The sequence below is a fragment of the Carassius carassius genome, chromosome 5 (genome assembly GCF_963082965.1).
Source record: "Carassius carassius chromosome 5, fCarCar2.1, whole genome shotgun sequence".
Lineage (NCBI taxonomy): Eukaryota > Metazoa > Chordata > Actinopteri > Cypriniformes > Cyprinidae > Carassius > Carassius carassius.
The window spans coordinates 26,528,333-26,542,185 of NC_081759.1; positions in this window are offsets into that span (position 1 = coordinate 26,528,333).

Genomic DNA, 13,853 nt, shown 5'->3' on the forward strand with positions numbered 1-13,853 from the left:
TGGGGGATGCTGGTACTCCACAGGGGCTGAGGGCCTTGAGTTTGTCGATGAGAGGGAAAGAGAGAGAGCTTATCAGACACATTCCCAGCGTCCCACTGCAGCAGACACTGTCCATGGATTCAGTATGTTTGTTTTTCTTGAGAAGGTTTGGGAATATAGCAAATCACGGAAGCCTGTAATAGCAGTTCCTGTTTGTTTGTCAGATTCATTTGAAATTTGACCTCTCCAGAACAGACTCATCTCATTTGTTTAACTATCCTAGATGGATTGATGTCTTCTTGGACAAGAACGTCATTAGAAAAGTCTGTATAATAATGATAATAATAATGAAAGAGAATATTAAACATAATTGCAGTATATTGTATTTTCTCAAGTGAGTGATAAAAAATGTACATTATACAACTAGTCAGATTGGTCAAGCTCTGCTCTGAGAGCATTCATATTTTACATCAGCACTGGGACTTTTCACTTTTAAAGACACTCCACTTGTCTGTGATTTTTTCACTTACTCTTTCAGATATGCCAGTATGTGGCAACAATTTACAAAGAGTATCACTGATTCAACCAATTTGTTCAAAACCACTGTTTTATTCAGGAAGAAAGCTATCTTTAATGTGCAAATCACTGAATCAATCACTCAAACTATTTCATAAGCATTGATTTATTAAGTAATTCCTACTGCATTTTACCCAAACCTGGTAGCATCCAATGTAAAAACTATGTGGCAATATGAGAGTAAATGTTACAATATTTCATTAAAGTTTTGGAGATTTGGACTCACTTACCTTACACATTAATCATGATTATGGCTGGAAGTCACATTACATTTCCAAGTTCATCAGTGTGTAATTGAGCATTTTACTTCATTTGAGCTACAGTTATGTTGATAATAATCCAAAAACTCCCAAAATTTCCACTTTGTGTTTAGAACAAAAGTTAAAATGCCAATATCGTTTCTCACTTTTGTTTTCATTTTATTCTGTTGTTGCTTAAACTATTTTTTGTAGTGGAAATTGTTAATGCAGTTTCATGCATAGACACCACTGATTCTTGTTCAAACCTTTTGTATTTACACATATAAAAAATACACCTTCATTTTTTTTAAGAGTACATTAGTAACCCTGTAAAGGGATGAGAGGCAGTGGAAGTTAAGAGCTGTCAAGCCTGAAGGCCTAGTTTTGTCTCGTTTTCAGGAACTTTGTTGGACACACTTTGGTGAGCACATATACAGACATTCAGCACAAAGTAAAGTCTGGGAAATGTCAACAAAACTAGACTTCTCAATAGTTACTGGAAAGGCCACCACTACAGAGATGGTTTCAAGAATTTCACTGAAAGCGCCAGTGTCAAACTTGCAGTACCATTCGTTTGAAATGCAAGACCTTTGCACAATAGCAGTCAAACACTTTTCTAAAAGCAATAAATACCATTTTTAAAGGTGACATCCTGACCTGGCAAAAGCTAGATCTGATATTTGTTAAGATTTTGTTGAACATTACGGTATTAGTTTTATTCATATTGAAGAGTGTTATGAGATTAAATAAGGGATATGTGAATGTGCAGATGTGTGTTTGAACAGAACTATGGGAACTCAGAAGGTCATGACAGCAAACAGCACCGCTCTCTCACATTTAATAGCTTGAATACTTTGGCTACATAAGATCAAATGACATTGCATGTGAAACAAGAATTTGATTTGTATTTGCTTGGTTAACTGCACTGAGGATCAACTTAAAAATGTTTCAGCCAAAGCTGGTAGGATCATTTTCACATATGGGTCAAACAAACAATGGGTTGCCATGATATCTTGACATCTTCACTTGAAGCCAAGTGCTCATGATGACATTTAACATCATTTGGCTGCATCATCTATTTTCACACCCAGTCATTGTGTCACGAATAAGCACAATGAAACATTTACTAAGGAAACTGGAAAACAAAAGAGGTGAGTAATATTATTCATTTTCAAGCTCACATTTTCAGATAATTTAAAGATGTTTCATTTGCTCTCTGTACCTGCCTAAGTGAACTTAAAAAAGCACCATGGAAATTGATGCTTGTGATTTCTTTCACTAAAGTAATGTATTTGTGTTGCACAAGACTGAGCCACGTTACTTTATCTAGCTGCTGTTCAGGACATAAAGTAACAGTGATTGTTCTCTTGGTTAAAATATGTGACAGTTTTGCTGCAAAATCTCTTAATAAGTGTGTTTTATGTGTCTGGACAAGCCCCTCTCCTCACAGCCAGATTGCCCTCATCATTAGACTTTTATTTGAGCTGGACTGAGTTGACTGGAGCTGCTTTCTCCGGTTCATTTACGCTCCTCATGAAGCATCACAAATCCAAGAAGACACATGTGTCGCCTTGTCTTCTACTTCTGACAAATCTATGGAAAAAGCTTTACTTCTTTAGAGTTTTTTAATACTGTGTATATATATATATATATATATATATATATTCAAATTTATATTGGGGATGCATAATATATGGTTACCAAAAACATTATCAACCAATGTTAGATATATTCTGCATTCACTGGTATTGGGTGTTCACTTGCTCATTTACCTTATTTTTACATTTAGATTAGTTTTATTGTGTCACCTAAATCTCTGTCAAACTTACTTAAAATCTTTATTAGTTTTAATAAATTAAACTTTCAATCTTTAGTAAATCTGAAAATAAATACATACATTTATATTGTAAAGGCCTGCTATAATGTTATTATTCCTAAACTCACTTGTAGCACATATTTAGTCAATATAAAGGGCTTGACAGATAAAAAAAACTTTATGTAACTGTGATTTTGTAAGTTAGAATTGAGATTGATTCAGTCCCACTGCATGACTAATTAAGATGCATATGGAATAGCTTGAATAATTCAGATTAAATGTGATACTGCTGGAGACTGTTTAGGACATCACCCCTGAACATATTTTTTTGTTCAGAAAACAAAAATATACTCTTTAATGTTACTGTATGATCTGTGTCATGCTGTAGGACATATTAATTTAGACTTTGTGTAAAAACAGCACTTATCCAGGTGCTCATGAACACACCCCTATTCTGTAGGAAAAAGGAATATGACAGAAGTCTCTTCGGAGTTTCCAGCTCAACCTGACATGCGGATGAAGAGAGGGAGAAGCACCTGTTTGAATTGGATCCGCTTCTCTTTTTAGCTTGTGTTATGTGAGTTCATCCAAATGTCTTATGCCACATTAGGTGGGAAATTCATCTTGACCTTTATCAAGCAAATTACACCAGTAAAGATATGATATCATCAGGACTACTTTATATACACTTTGAATATGATGATTGATGATATGCTGATTCCTTCTGGTGTGAGTGATTCTCTGATTCTCAGACATTTTGTTAGACAATGTATATACAGGTTCATTTATTTCAATAATTCAACTCAAATTGTGAAACTTGTGTATTAAATAAATTCAGTGCATACAGACTGAAGTAGTTTAAGTCTTTGGTTCTTTTAATTGTGATGATTTTTGCTCACATTTAACAAAACCCACCAATTCACTATCTAAACAAATTAGAATAAGGTGAAATGTCAATTAGCCAATCAACTCAAAACACCTGCAAAGGTTTCCTGAGCCTTCAAAATGGTCTCTCAGTTTGGTTCAATAGGCTACACAACCATGGGGAAGACTGCTGATCTGATATTTGTCCAAAAGATAATCATTGACACCCTTTACAAGGAGGGTAAGCCACAAACATTCATTGCCAAATAACCTGGCTGTTCACAGAGTGCTGTATCCAAGCATGTTAACAGAAAGTTGAGTGGAAGGAAAAAGTCTGGAAGAAAAAGATGCACAACCAACCAAGGGAACCGCAGCCTTATGAGGATTGTCAAGCAAAATCAATTCAAGAATGGAACTTCACGAGGAATGGACTGAGGCTGGGGCCAAGGCATCAAGAGCCACCATACACAGATGTGTCAAGGAATTTGGGTACAGTTGTCGTATCCCTCTTGTTAAGCCACTCCAGAATCACAGACAACGTCAGAGGCATCTTACCTGGGCTATGGAGAAGAAGAACTGGACTGTTGCCCAGTGGTCCAAAGTCCTCTTTTCAGATGAGAGCAAGTCTTGTATTTCATTTGGGAACCAAAGTCCTAGAGTCTGGAGGAAGGGTGGAGAAGCTCATTGCCCAAGTTGATTGAAGTCCAGTGTTAAGTTTCCACAGTCTGTGATGATTTGGGGTGCAATGTCATCTGCTGGTGTTGGTCCATTGTGTTTTTTGAAAACTGAAGTCACTGCACCCGTTTACCAAGAAATTTTGGAGCACTTCATGCTTCCTTCTGCTAACCAGCTTTTTGAAGATGCTGATTTCATTTTCCAGCAGGATTTGGCACCTGCCCACACTGCCAAAAGCACCAAAAGTTGGTTAAATGACCATGGTGTTGGTGTGCTTGACTGCCCAGCAAACACACCAGACCTGAACCCCATAGAGAATCTACGGGGTATTGTCAAGAGGAAAATGAGAAACGAGACCAAAAAAATGCAGATGAGCTGAAGGCCACTGTCAAAGAATCCTGGGCTTCCATACCACCTCAGCAGTGCCACAAACTGATCACATTCATGCCACGCAGAATTGAGACAGTAATTAAAGCAAAAGGAGCCCCTACCAAGTATTGAGTACATGTACAGTAAATCAACATACTTTCCAGAAGGCCAACGACTGACTAAAAAATTTATTTTTAATGGTCTTATGAAGTATTCTAATTTGTTAAGATGTTTGTTGTGAATTTGTTAAATGTGAGCTCATCACAATTAAAAGAACCAAAGACTTAAACTACTTCAGTCTGTGTGCATTTAATTTATTTAATACACAAGTTTGACAATTTGAGTTGAATTACTGAAATAAATTAACTTTTCCATGACATTCTAATTTATTGTGATGCACCTGTAAGTATTAAAAGGGAAAGCTCACCTAAACTGACCCTCGTTCCAAACCTGTAAGACCTTCATCTATCTTCGGAACAAAAATTAAGATATTTTGATGAAATCTGTGACCCTCCATAGACAGCAACACCACTACCATGTTCAAGGCCCAGAAAGGTAGTAAGGACATCATTAAAATAGTCCATGTGACATCAGTAGTTCAAACGTAATGTTATAAAGCTATAAGAATACTGCTTTGTATGAAAATAAAATAAACTAATTTACTCAATAATTTCTTCTCTTCCATGTCAGACTTCACCGCTGATTCAAGAGAGTCGGGTTCAAGAGCCGGTGTTCTGACGTCAAACCCTTATGCGCTGGACCTTGTTTACAAGCAGAGGAAGATGCACGCTCTACATAAAACAGTCTGAAGATTTTGACAGTGAAGATGACTGGCAAAACTTACTTATTTGAACCAGAACATACAGATGATGAATCCTGCATCAGCAGCACTACAAGTATTTGTGAACAAAAAGTATTTTCATAGCTTAATAACATTACAGTTGAACCACTGAGGTCCTTACTACGTTTCTAGGCCTTAAACATGGTAGTTGCATTGCTTTCTATATGGATGGTCAGAAAGCTCTTGGATTTCATCAGAAATATCTTAATTTGTTTGATGAAAGATGAATGAGGGTCTTACAGGTTTGAAAGGACAGGGCATGAGTATTGACAGAAATTTTATGTTTGGGTGAACTATCCCTTTAAGTACACTTTATCATCTATGACTGTATACAAAGCTGTTTTTTATACAAAATTGTAATATGTGGGTGAAACAGCTAATGACTGACCCTGGTTCCTAAAATATCAATGTTTTTTATTTAAACATTAGCAAATTTATAAAACTATTGTATGTAAACAATTAAATTAATTTTGTAAGTTTATTTTAAACTTTAAATTTTTGCATAAAACTTTGTACTAAACAATAGATAAATAGGTAGATACAGAGATCAGCATTAGTGATATGTTGAATTAAACCCAAGGAATAATGAGAACACAGTAGAGGTGCAATTCTGTGTCATCAAAAGACATGAAGACATACACCGCAACAGTTCACTTTCATACTCTTTCCCTGATGTGACTGGAATGCAAATATCCAAAGACAGGTACCGGGAGACCTCGTGAGCTATGTTTTAAAGAGTTTAGTTTCATGTTTTGAAAATATTTAACACATACAGAGTGCATTCTTCAATCCACCCCTGACAGTGCTGAATGTTTGGCCTTGTTGTACAGCAGACACCCCCTGTTGTTTCGTTCCTCTTCCTCTCAGAGCAATCTACAGTATGGGGTAACACATTTGGCAACATTCCTGTTTCCTTTTAAAAGAGGCCATGGCAGCGAACATGCGCATGTAAAAACAAACTCTCAGGGACAGGTTAATAGGACCCACAGTCCTCATAGGGATTAGAAGAGGCACCATGCCCTCACGTCTGGAAGTCAAGTAGTCCACAGTCCAACATTCAATAATAGCCCATACCAGCAGGCATTTGATTTTAGTAACCAAACCCGAGATACGGACACCTAGTAAATGAAAGAGATGTTTTTAAAGCAGTTGAACAAGACTCTATAAAATTCACTCATAATAGACATGTAAAATGCATGGTGATTTTTATACATAGAAAAATTTTCCCTTCAGCATTCGTATCTGTCACCTACGTGCAAATCAGTAACCCAATAGGCCCCAACCAGGAGTTAAGAGAAATGTAAGTCCACTTGAGTCCAAATAAAATGTGAGGAATACAATGTAAAGAATGTGACATTGTAAAAGTAATGATTTTCGGAACAAAATAATAACACGACCCAAGTCTATTACTTCAAATTGTGCTGCAGACATTCCACTAAACTTCCTTTCACCTCCGAAGAGCCTCCTTTCCCCTGGAGGACACATTAAAAATCCCTCCAAGTCGTTAGGGGTTTGTTGAAATCCAAAATATTCCATTTATTAAAGCTTTTAAATGAGATGGAAATGTGAAGTGTAGAATAATGTTATAAATGGGGTTTGTGACTTAATTAAGTGTAGTGAGGCTTGCCTCTGGGCAGTGAATGGCTTAATGGCTTGGTATGAGAGTATGACTGAATGCCTGCATTTCTTCTCACTGCTAACTGAATTAGTCAGCAATTAGTATTAGTGGATTAGGCCACCTCACAGTCCAGGCTAACAAGGAACATTCCCAGAACTTTCTTTTAAAGGTATGTTCTTGCAGTAACGTTAATGGTACATTTTAAGGTATCACGCTCGGGAAACATAAGCATGAAACCATTTTTCATTAATCTGTTATACTGAAATATAAGAATGACTATGGAATGGTTTGGCCATTCTAGTTTTAAATCACTACATCTGTTAATGAATCAGCTAAATAAATCAGAAATCATGGAGCCCTCTCCATATGTACAGTACAGACCAAATGTTTGGACACACCTTCTCATTCAAAGTTTTTTTTTATTTTCATGACTATGAAAATTGTAGATTCACACTGAAGGCATCAAAACTATGAATTAACACATGTGGAATTATATATGGAATTATATACATAACAAAAAAGTGTGAAACAACTGAAAATATGTCATATTCTAGGTTCTTCAAAGTAGCCACCTTTTGCTTTGATTACTGCTTTGCACACTCTTGGCATTCTCTTGATGAGCTTCAAGAGGTAGTCACCTGAAATGGTCTTCCAACAGTCTTGAAGGAGTTCCCCGAGAGATGCTTAGCACTTGTTGGCCCTTTTGCCTTCTGTCTGCGGTCCAGCTCACCCCTAAACCATCTCGATTGGGTTCAGGTCCGGTGACTGTGGAGGCCAGGTCATCTGGTGCAGCACCCCATCACTCTCCTTCTTGGTCAAATAGCCCTTGATGCCTTCAGTGTGACTCTACAATTTTCATAGTCATGAAAATAAAGAAAACTCTTTGAATGAGAAGGTGTGTCCAAACTTTTGGTCTGTACTGTACATGTGCTAAGAATGTTTTCCAAATGTCCCCATTAAAAAGTTTTTCATAACCTAATTAGAAAGGTTTTTTCACTTCAATGCAAACTTTTGCTTTATTTGAGTTAGAAAAATATTCTCAGGACATTTATTGTACAGCTATATTTTGGAGCAGTAACGCAATGATACGTATATGTGTTAGCCTTGTTCTTTGTTTCTAATGACACTTTTGAGAATAAAACCATCCAAAAAAAGGATTGAGAGTTACGGTTCTCCAATATAATGAGGAGACCGGTCCAAGCAGGGTTTGTCCTAGAATTCGTGTGGTCTGTACAGCAGATAGGCTTAAGCAAAGAGATGAGTAGCTCTCTGTTTAAACACCCTCCAAATGGCATGCTCTGACGTCCCACGGCCGAAGAGAAACACTACATGTTGACACTGCGTGTGCGGTAGATGCTTTTACGTCAGAGATTCTCTGCTTCTTTTTTTTCACCTCTTCTGCAAATCTTTGTTTGTTTGAATGGTCTATTACTGCTTCCCATTGTTTGGTCCCGTCTACATTCTGTCCTTAGTAGAGAGACGGTGGGTAGACAGAGTGGTGTGAGGTCTTCCAATACAAAGTATTTATCATGTCTCAAATAATCAGGTTCCAATTTCTAATTATCTGTAAAGGGAATGGTAGGCCCATTTGATACAGATCTGTTTATTGGATCATAGTGTGAACAGCCACAAAGTGCATTTACTCTGATTTAAAAATCTACAAAAAATTTTGTTATAAGAAAATAAATTAGAAGTGTTTTTTTTATCTCCCTCTTTATTTTTGGTAACCTCTTTAGTATGAGCATTTGGTTTAGATGTATTAGGTGTTTTAAGATGTATTATGGAAAAGACCATGAAACGATTTCTGTTGAGAAAAAAAATCTATCTAGTCAATTTAGATAGATATTTTGTCTGGCTTAAAGGGTCAGTTAGGGTCCAGAAAGGGTGTTGTTGTACTCTTGTGAATGCGCATCAAAGAGCGACACACAAGGTTGAACCACTGATGTCACATGGAATATTTTATCAATGTCCTTGCTTTATTTCTGGGTTTTGAATGTAGTAGTTGTGTTGCTGTCTATGGAGGGTCAGAAAGCTCTTGGATTTTATCAAAATATCTTAATTTGTTTTCCGAAGATGAACGAAGGTCTTACAGGTTTGGAACGACACAAGGGTGATTCATTAATGACAGAATTTTTGGTGGAATTATGCCTTTAATTAACCTCTTGTATATAAAAGCAATATCACATTTGCCATAATGCTAAATATCAGAATATTTGCAGTTGAATCTCAGCAGCACTGATTCAGTACTCCAGCATGATTTACCTGATACAAGAAAATCAGACATGGCACAGATATATATATATATATTTTTTTTTAACATCGTCTGCTATGTGGTGAAACAATACAGCTGGGATTACCTCAATGTAATAAGGAATTTTTAATGTCCTTAAGAGTCTTTAAACTGGAAAAAAAGGAGGAAAAACAGGATATGAACAGGTCAAGTGGAAAACCCTCATCCCTGAAGTGATTCAAACACGGGAAGCACGACCATGAATATTTAATGACTGTACTATTCCAAAAACTTTCTTTCCCCCATTAATCACAGTAAATTTTTCTCCAGTGCTACCTAGTCTTTCAGTTGATTGTATTTTCCACTATTAATGCAAACTAAGTGAGAGATGGGAGTGTGATATCATTATCTAAATTCTGCACAGTTTGTTTATTGATAATACTATTGGAACTGATCTGTGATAAGAAAATCCACTGTGGATACACCCAGGCAAATAACAAGATGATGAAAAAAAAAAATAAAAATAACAAGATGATTTGCCACAGAGGCTGAGTTGTTGACACTAGATAAATGAGACATGACTCCTTATATTTTCCCTCTTTGGCAAGACATTTCTCCGCCTGTGAGCAAGATAGCACATTTGGACCACTGCGTCAAAATTACAACCATGACTATCTTAATTGTGTCCGTGGGGAATCAAAGGAATTAAAGTATGGCTTAAGTTATGGCATTGCATAATGCTTCACCACACAGCCATTTGCAGCAGCACGCCGAGGGATCATGTCGGCGCCCAGGCTGCCGGAAATGTAACTTTCTGTCCTGCTGTGTAGCAGGAAATCTGGCTTATGTAAGTGACAATGTACCACTTATTTATTTAACACCGAATAAATAAATACTTGGGCATGAACTACTTATTTGAGTTTTCCTGTGTTTTATCTTAAAGCTTTCACAATGGAAAAAATTGTCCATTACAATGTAGTAACAAGCACATACTACAACAAAATTACAGTGATTTTAAAATTCTATTCCTCTGAACTAAATTTCACGACAGTGGATAACTGAGACACAAGTTGGTTACACGGAAATCTTGTCCACTGTACATGGAAATCATGCATTGTACAATACAAGAGATGTAAAGGTATGGCCAATATTTTTTTTTTTTTTTTTACATCTGTACACTGGCATAGAGTGAGTAGATCACAGCTGGCTTTTTCAGTTTATTATGGGACCCAAGCTATATCTCGACATGGGGGATTGTGGGATTGACATTGTGTGTACACTGCAAAAGCTCCCTCAATGCCACAAAACATTAAAACACCTCTGCTTTTGGAGAATATGCCTGTATTGAGTATATATATTTTCAGAAACATGTTGTTCCAGACACATAAGTCCTTCGTTCATCTTCGGAACATATATCAAGATATTTTTGATGAAATCTGAGAGCTTTCTGAACCTGCATAGGCAGTAACACAACTGAAACATTCAAGACCCAGAAAGGTTGCAAGGACATCGATAAAATTGTTCATGTGACATCAGTGGTTCAACCTATGAGAAAAAATTTTGTGCACAAAGAAAACAAAAATAAAGAATTTATTCAACAATTTCTTTCGTGTCAGACTTTGATACGTTCATGAGGGTTCGTGAAAGTACCACAAAGCTGTTGTGAACATGCTTCGAAGACTCTTGGATTTCTCTTGGTTTTTGAAGCTCCCGGATTTCATCAAAAATATCTTAATTTGTGTTCCGAAAATGAAGGTCTTACGTTTTTGGGCATGAGGGTGAGTAATTATGATTATATTTGTTTCAAACTGAAAACAACCAAAGGCATTCTAGCAGAGTTGTCTAACTGCTGTGAAAATGCACTGTGGCATTGCCATGGGGGACAGCAAATACTGGGAATATCTGTCCGCTGCATGGCGAAATTGACCAATCAGTATCAAGTATTCCAAAGAGCAGTGTGGTAATGGCTGACACATTCCAATACCCTTAGGCACATTTAAACGCTACTGACTACCCAAACAACTCATCTGAGGGTGAAACTAAATCCTGGCAAACAACACTCCTTGTGAACAATAAGTGCTGGTCCAGGCTGTGCAGATTTACGAGGTGGCGTGGACAGTCAAGTCAAGGGCACCTCCAGCTGACCTCAGGGACTTTCTGCTCAGTGGGGTCCCGAAGCCAGCAAGAAGGGCAGTATAAGCCCCAGCAGAGAGGGGAGAGGTTATCAACAAGCCCACAACATTCCTCTGTGTTCTCCAGCTAACATGAGCAGCCATGTCTGCATCTAAGCTTTGTAACAATGAAACAGACGATATGAAATATGAAATGTGATCTAGTCAAAATACTGCCAACAGCACTTTGATCAGGACACAATAAAAGACACGAGTCAGGTTTTTGAGTTTTACAGTTAACAATACTACACTAAAAGCTTATTTTTCTTGAACTATAGACGTTTTATATTTCTCTGATGAATTTGCCATTCAAAGCCATGAGTCATGAGTAATAACAGATCCGTAAGTATTTTCATATGAGTAATCTACAAAAATATTTACTAAAAAATAAATTTGGTTATACATGAGCCAGATATTAATGTGTAAGATTGCATTTGTGAGAAGAGTTCTGTGTGTATAATTTTTTCTCTTAAATCCGAACGCCGAAGAGGAAAGTGTGATCAAACAGAATCTTCCATAAGATGGAATGTCTGATGTCTGTTTTATCATTACAGTCAGCAAAGCAACATTTCGTCTCATCCCCATTCTTGATTCCTTGACCACCTTTGGGGTTATACTCATTAATCATGAATGAGGTCCTGTTTTGATCTATCTTCACTTCTGTGGCAGCTTCACCAAACTGACCTCAAATGTAAGCAGAACATATCCATGCCAAAGACAACTGCAACCATTATTAAACTGACACTCACTGGACATTCCACGGAGCCAGCCAGGATACCAACACATTTTCTGTTTTCTCCTTCAACTTTGAAGGAATGACAGAATGACAGTACATTTTGGTAGAAATCACCACAGCGAGAACACTTTCGCCAGGGTGAAGTCAAAGTGGACTTGTTTTTCTTCTGACGTGTTTGAGATGAATGATTTTATCCTTGCCAGAGGGTCAAGAGGAGGGATTCTGGCCTATAAACTTCTCAATATCATTTGTCCATTGTAAAGATAATTCAACTGTAGACAAATTGGCAAGATTCTGCCTTAGTTCACAGCCAAAGCGGGTTCCAGCCAATACCATCCCTGTCACGGACAGGAAACTCAAGGCGCCCCGTAATCAATATGCATTTCACATCTCAATGGAAGAACAAATTCCTTCCATGAAACTGAATCCATTATATTAGCCACCATGGAGTAAAACAACAGAGGCAGAGACATCCATCAAAACTGGGCTGAAAGGGTTTCCTCATGCCTTATTCTCTCCTGTAAAACCCACGCCGGTTTGATATTAGCCCAAAGATGAGCTACACGCCCCAGCATATTCCCATGTCCAGATCGAAACATAACCTGAAACTCAGGCGATGCAATGTACAACGCAATACTCAATGACAGGAGAACCAGTCCAAGAACCACAGACACCAATGTTCAATCGCCAGGCTCACAGCAGACCCTTCAAATGGAAGCAGATGTTGGACTTCTGATGCATCAGTGACCTAAAGTGCTCCAAAACTAGTAAACTTGTGTAACACGCCTGCCCAGCCTCTCTTTTAAAAAAGATATTCTGTATATTCCTTCATCTATCATAAAAGCATCAAAGTGATATACAGGAAATCTCGAGAAGATGGAGGCTGCATGGATGATTCAAACCACCTCCAGTTATCGGGGACATTCAACCAGTTCCTATTTTGTGGACAGATGGTCGCACTTGTTTGTGCTTTCATTAAAATGATTGCAGACCAAAGCACAAGTTGCAGCACATTCTAATTGAACAAATGAATTTGATTCCTCCACATCGCTCAGTTCAGTGTGTTCAAAATATCTATCACACTCTGATAGGAAAGGAAATTCTCATGCATCAATGGTGTTTGATGCACTGCCAAGACTTTTGAAACAAATTCCTTTCCTATCAACAACTAACATGTGATGGAAAGAACTTCACATTAGAAAGCCACAAACATGCCGTCTGGTATCAGAATTGCCATATTGATAGAAAGGGTACAAAGCAGAATTTACAACCTTAACTGTATAAAATGGAAATTTGTACTCTACAATGGTCAGTCAGTTTTAAGAACTTTGTGTCATTGTTAAAAACGTTGATAAGTTGAGAGGATGGTTTTCTTGTTCAAAAACTAGCAGGAGAAATGAAATTTTTAATAGACCATCGGTGCCACCTATTGGGCAATTTTGACAAATATGAATGCATGATCCATTTTAATCTAAGGAACTTTTCTGTATTAAACACAATACAATGGAAGATGAAAATTAACTGATATGAATATGAAATCTAGTATGAAACCATACACACCACACCAAGCTCAGGCCTACATACTGTGGCCACTGGCCATCAATAACATGTTTCATTTTCTTTTGATCAGTTTTACACACTAACATTAGCTTTACGCTAACAGGTGTACATAACATAACTCATGGTTTTAGAAGAAGGAATTAGTGACAGCCATTTTTCAAGCTGGGAGTGAAAAGCTG